The 6,842-nt window shown below is 47.6% G+C and overlaps 1 pseudogene; it reads right to left on the reverse strand.

The window, feature by feature from the left end:
- Nucleotides 1-6,034: 6,034 nt before the first annotated feature.
- LOC101030765 (zinc finger protein 679 pseudogene) lies at nucleotides 6,035-6,382 on the reverse strand (annotated as a pseudogene).
- Nucleotides 6,383-6,842: the final 460 nt, after the last annotated feature.

The raw sequence follows: 6,842 nt of genomic DNA on the forward strand, positions 1-6,842 counted from the left end.
GAGCTCTATAAGGAGTATGAATTTTTGTTGTTGTTTTGAGACAGAATTTTGCTCTTGTTGCCCAGGCTACAATGCAGTGGCAAGATCTCAGCTCACTGCAACCTCCACCTCCCTAGTTCAAGCAGTTCTCCTGCCTCAGCCTCCCTAGTAGCTGGGATTACAGGCACCGCCACCACACCCAGCTGGTTTTTGTTTTCGTTTGAAATAGAGACAGGTTTCACCATGTTGGCCAGGCTGCTCTTCAACTCCTCACCTCAGGTGATCCGCCCGCCTCAGCCTTCCCAAAGTGCTGGGATTACAGGTGTGAGCCACTGTGCCTGGCCAAGTATGAATTTTTTATCAATGATTTTAAAATATTTTTGGAGTAACAGAATTTATTCCGAATTAGAAAAATGATTCTAGGCCAAATGCAGTGGCTTACACAGGCAAGAATTAGCTGGGTGCGGTGGCGGCACATGTCTGTAATACCAGCTACTTGGGAGGTTGAGACAGGAGAATTGCTTGAACCCAGGGAGCAGAGGTTGCAGTGAACCAGGATTGTGCCACTGCACTCTAGCCTGGGCGACAGAGTGAGAATCCCTCTCAAAAAAACAAAAAACAGGCAGGGCACGGTGGCTCAAGCCTGTAATCCCAGCACTTTGGGAGGCCGAGGGGGGTGGATCACGAGGTCAAGAGATCGAGACCATCCTGGTCAATGAGGTGAAACCCCGTCTCTACTAAAAATACAAAAAATTAGCTGGGCATGGTGGTGCGTGCCTGTGATCCCAGCTACTCAGGAGGCTGAGGTAGGAGAATTGCCTGAACCCGGGAGGCGGAGGTTGCGGTGAGCCGAGATGGCGCCATTGTACTCCAGCCTGGGTAACAAGCGAAACTCCGCCTCAAAAAAAAAAAAAGAAAAAAGAAAAAACAACAACAAAAAAATGGCGGGCAGTGGCAGGGTGGCGCTCACACTTGTAATCCCAGCGCTTTGGGAGGCCAAGGCAGGCGGATCACCTGAGGTTGGGGGTTCGAGACCAGCCTGACTATCATGGAAAATCCCGTCTCTACTCAAAATACAAAAATTAGTTGGGCATGGTGGCGCACGCCTGTAATCCCAGCTGCTCAGAAGGCTGAGGCAGAACTGCTTGAACCTGGAAGGCGGAGGCTGCAGTAAGCTGAGATTGCGACATTGTACTCCAGTCTGGGCAAGGAGACCAAAACTCCATCTCAAAAAAAAAGCTATGTGCAGTGGCTTACGCCTGTAATCCCAGCACTTTAGGAGGCCCAGACAGGTGGATCATGAGGTCAAGAGATTGAAACCATCCTGGCTAACATGGTGAAATCCCATCTCTACAAAAAATACAGAAAATTAGTTGGGCATGGTGGTGTGGGCCTGTAGTCTCAGCTACTTGGGAGGCTGAGGGAGGAGAATTGTTTGAAGCCAGGAGGTGGAGGCTGCAGTGAGCTGAGGTTGCACCACTGCACTCCAGCCTGGGTGACAGAGCAAGACTCCATCTCAAAAAAAATAATAGTAATAATAAAATAAAAATAAAGTATTAAAGAAGCAGCAGCAATGGGAATAAATGAAGGGTACAGTGAGATGTGTTAAGAAAATACGGCCAGGCGCAGTGGTTTATGCCTGTAATCCCAGCACTTTGGGAGGCCAACGCAGGTGGATCACATGAGGTCAGGAGTTACAGAACAGCCTGGCCAACATGGTAAAACCCTATCTCTATTAAAAATACAAAAATTCGCCAGGCAGAGTAGTAGGCGCCTATAATCCCAGCTACTCAGGAGGCTGAGGCAGGAGAATTGCTTGAACCAGGGAGCGGAGCCGACATCGTGCCACTGCACTCCAGCCTGGGCGACAGAGAGAGACTCTGACTCAAAAAAGAAGAAGAAAGAAAGAAAGAAGAAAGAAGAAAGAAGAAAGAAGAAGGAAGAAGGAGGAGAAGGAGGAGAAGGAGGAGAAGGAGGAGAAGGAGGAGAAGGAGAAGGAGAAGAAGAAGAAGAAAAGAAGAAGAGGAGGAAGAAAGAGGAGGAGGAGGAGGAGGAAGAGGAAGAAGAGGAAGAAGAAGAAGAAAGAAGAGGAAGAAGAGGAAGAGGAAGAAGAAGAAGAAAGAGGAAGAGGAGGAGGAGGAAGAGGAAGAGGAAGAGGAGGAAGAAGAAGAAGAGGAAGAAGAGGAAGAGGAAGAGGAATAGGAAGAAGAAGAGGAAGAAGAAGAAGAAAGAAGAAGAAAAGAAGAAGAAGAAGAGAAGAAGAAGAAGAAGAAAGAAGAAGAAAGAAGAAGAAAGAAGAAGAAGAAAGAAGAAGAAAAGAAGAAGAAGAAAAAGAAGAAGAAAGAAGAAGAAGAAGAAGAAGAAGAAGAAGAAGAAGAAAGAAGGAAGAAGGAAGAAGGAAGAAGGAAGAAGGAAGAAGGAAGAAGGAAGAAGGAAGAAGGAAGAAGGAAGAAGGAAGAAGGAAGAAGAAAGAAGAAAGAAGAAGAAAGAATTATGAGGGTTAGGAAGAATTTGAGTAAAGTCCTGAGGAAGGATAACATGGAGTAGGTTTAGATAACAAAATGGACAATGATTCCATCAATTAATATAAGCCAAGTGCAGTAGCTCATGCCTGTAATCCTAACACTTTGGGAGGTAGAGATGGGTGGATAACAAGGTCAGGAGTTGGCAACTAGCTTGGCCAACATGGTGAAAACCCGTCTCTACCAAAAATACAAAAATTAGGGGGGCATGGTGGTGCACACCTGTAATTGCAGCTACCCGGGAGGCTAAGGCAGAACTGCTTGAACCAGGACCCAGGAGGTAGAGGTTGCAGTGAGCTAAAATCATGCCACTGCAATCCAGCCTGGCCTACTGATCGAAACTCCATCTCAATAAAAATAAAAATAGGCCGGGCGTGGTTGCTCATGCCTATAATCCCAGCACTTTGGGAGGCCGAGGCGGGTGGCTCATGAGGTCAAGAGATCAAGACCATCCTGGTCAACATGGTGAAACCCTGTCTCTACTAAAAATACAAAAATTAGCTGGGCATGGTGGTGCGCGCCTGTAGTCCCAGCTACTCAGGAGGCTGAGGCAGGAGAATTGCCTGAACCCAGGAGGCGGAGGTTGTGGTGAGCCGAGATCGAGCCATTGTACTCCAGCCTGGGTAACAAGAGTGGAACTCCGTCTCAAAAATAAATAAATAAATAAATAAAAATAAAAATAAAATAAAAGAGGGCCTCAGCGGATGGATCACCTGAAGTCAGGAGTTTGAAACCAGCCTGACCAACATGGAGAAACCACATCTCTACTAAAAATACAAAATTAGACAGGCATGTTGGCACATGCCTGTATTCCAGCTACTCAGGAGGCTGAGGCAGGAGAATCACTTGAACCCGGGAGGTTGAGGTTGTGATGAGCCAAGATTGAGCCATTGCACTCCAGCCTGGGCAACAAGAAGGAAACCCTGTCTCCAAAAAAAAAAAAAAAAAAAAAGGCCAGGCACAGTGGCTCACACCTGTAATCCCAGCACTTTGGAAGTCTGAGGCGGGTGGATTACCTGAGGTCAGGAGTTCGAAACCAGCCTGACCACCCCGTCTCTACTAAAAATACAAAATTAGCTGGGCATGGTGGCGCATGCCTGTAATCCCAGCTACTCAGGAGGCTGAGGCAGGAGAATGTCTTCAATCTGGGAGGCAGAGATTGTGGTGAGCCGAGATCACACCATTGCACTCCAGCCTGGGCAACAAGAACGAAACTCCATTTCAAAAAACAAAAACAAAAACAAAAAGAGTGGCCTGAGGCCGGGCGCGGTGGCTCAAGCCTGTAATCCCAGCACTTTGGGAGGCCGAGGCGGGTGGATCACGAGGTCAAGAGATCGAGACCATCCTGGTCAACATGGTGAAACCCCGTCTCTACTAAAAATACAAAAAATTAGCTGGGCATGGTGGCACGTGCCTGTAATCCCAGCTACTCAGGAGGCTGAGGCAGGAGAATTGCCTGAACCCAGGAGGCGGAGGTTGCGGTGAGCCGAGATCGCGCCATTGCACTCCAGCCTGGCTGACAAGAGGAAACTCCGTCTCAAAAAAAAAAAAAAGAGTGGCCTGAGTGGTAGAAGCAGAACCTCGAGAAAGTTGCATCACAAGTCCAGGTGCAGTGGTTCACGCCTGTAATCCAGTACTCTGTGAGGCAAAGGCAGGTGGGTGTTCACTTGAGGTCAGGAGTTTGAGACCAGCTTGGTAAACATGGCAAAACCGTCTCTACTAAAAATACAAAAAATTAGCCAGGTGTGGTGGTACATGCCTGTAATCCCAGATACTTGGGTGGCTGAGTCAGAATTGCTTGAACCAGGGAGGTACAGGTTACAGTGAGCCAGGATTGCACCACTGCACTTTAGCCTGGGAGACAGCAAAACTGTCTCAAAAAACAACAAGAAAATAGGAAAGTTGCATCACCTAAAGCAAAGGAATCAAGAAAAGGAAGCAAACAGGGCCAGATGATACGGGAAAGTCAAATAAGGTAAGAACTGAGAGGAAACGATGGATATGGCAGTAATTAGTGAACTTGGCATGGGAAACGATTCTTGTCCTGTGATCAGGGCTAAGGAATAAATGGAAGATGAAAGACTACAACCGTGACTGTGGCCTATACTTTCATAAGCATGGCTCTGGCTGGGCACAGTGGCTCACATCTGTAATCTCAAAAATTTGGGAGTCCTAGGCAGGAGGATCACTTCAAGTGAGGAGTTCAAGACCATCCTCAGCTACATAAGGAGACCCCCACCCCATCTCTACAAAAGGAAGGAAGGGAGGGAGAGAGGGAGGGAGGGAGGGAGAAAGGAAGGGAGGGAGGGAGGAAGGAAGGGAGGGAGGGAGGGAGGGAAGGAGGGAAGGAAGGAAAGGAGAAAGAAAGAAAGAAGGAAAGAAAGAAAGAAAAAAAGAGCGAGCGAGCAAGCCAGGTATGGTGTTGGGCACCTATAGTCGCTGCATTTTTGCAGTCCAGGCTGGAATGCAGTGATGCAACCTCGGCTCACTGCAACTTCTGCCTCTCTGGTTCAAGAGATTCTCCTGCGTCAGCCTCTGAGTTGTTGGGATTATAGGCGCCTGCCATCAGGCCCAGATAATTTTTGTATTTTTAGTAGAGACGGGATTTTACCATGTTGACCAGGTTGGTCTCGAACTCCTGACCTCCAGTGATCCACTCACCTTAGCCTCCCAAAGTGCTGAGATTACAGGCATGAGCCACCACACCCAGCACATTTCCTCTCACTGTAGCATTGTTTAGGGAGCCACTTTTCCTCCATTCTCAATCACATGATTTGGGTGTGATTGACTCTAAATCCATCCTTAAGGGTTGTGTGTGTGTGTGTGTGTGTGTGTGGTTTTTTTTTTTTTTTTTTTTTTTGAGATGGAGTTTCGTTCTTGTTACCCAGGCTGGCGTGCAATGGCGCGGTCTCGGCTCACCACAACCTCCGCCTCCTGGGTTCAAGCAATTCTCCTGCCTCAGCCTCCTGAGTAGCTGGGATTACAGGCACGCGCCACCATGCCCAGCTAATTTTTTGTATTTTTAGTAGAGACGGGGTTTCACCATGTTGACCAGGTTGGTCTCGATCTCTTGACCTTGTGATCCACCCGCCTCGGCCTCCCAAAGTGCTGGGATTACAGGCTTGAGCCACCGCGCCCGGCATTTTTTTTTTTTTTAAACTAACTTATACATCTTTATTTCTGGATGGTAGGGGCTTTTACAGACACTGGTTCCTGTCTCTCATTACATAAAGTTCTGAAAGAAATAGTGGTATTCTTTCAAATGACAGTTTGAGTCTGCTGAGACTAAGTTTTACAGCAGCAGAAAGACTGTGGCATCACAGACAGGAAACAATTACAGCAAATGATTATTGGTTATTAAGAAGAAACATGAATAGGCTGAGCCTGGTGGCTCATACTTGTAATCCTAGCACTTTGGAAAACTGAGGTAGGTGGATCACCTGAGGTCAGGAGTTTGAGACCAGCCTCGGCAACATGGTGAAAACCTTGTCTCTACTAAAAATACAAAATTAGCTGAGCATTGTGGCAGGTGCCCGTAATCCAAGCTACATGGGAGGCTGAGACAGGAGAATCACTTGAATCTGGGAGGCGGAAGCTGCAGTGAGCTGAGACCATGCCACTGCACTCCAGCCTGTGTGACAAGAGCGAAACTCTGGGGGTTCAGCTACCATCTCAAGTCTTTTCACATTCTAAGGCTCTTTTCCTTGCTCGACAGGTAATCATGTCTTGCTTAGAGGCAGCAATACTCAGGAAGACCAGGTTTCTGTAGTTCTGTAACATCACATCCGTATATAAATTCTGCTGTGCAGTGTCCAGGCATTGCCACTCCTCTAGAGAGAATTCTACGGCCACATCTTTAAATGTCAACACTCCCATTTCTAGGCTTCCAGGGAGCCCTGGCATCTTAGTTGTGGATCTCCAGTACCAGCAGGTCACTGGGCCACAGAGATTGGGCCTCTAGGAGCAGAGGACACAAAACAGCGAAGACGAAATCCGGAGTTCCAGCTGCAGCAAGAAACAAACCTGCCTCCGTATCCAGTTAGCCCTGCTAATTGGTTTTATCCAGTCAGCATATCTCACCTCCCTGGCCCTAGGGATTAGTTCAGAAATTTGCCTTTGTTTGTTTGTTTGTTTGTTTGTTTGTTTTGAGACAAAGTCTCACTCTGTCACCCAGGCTGGAGTGAAGTGGTGCCATCTTGGCTCACTGCAACCTCTGCTTTCCAGGTTCAAGCAATTCTCCTGTATTAGCCTCCGAAGTAGCTGGGATTACAGATGCTCACCAACATGCCTGGCTAATTTTTGTATTTTTGGTAGAGATGGGGTTTCACCATGCTGGCCAGG

Source organism: Saimiri boliviensis, chromosome 2 (assembly GCF_048565385.1).
Source record: "Saimiri boliviensis isolate mSaiBol1 chromosome 2, mSaiBol1.pri, whole genome shotgun sequence".
NCBI lineage: Eukaryota > Metazoa > Chordata > Mammalia > Primates > Cebidae > Saimiri > Saimiri boliviensis.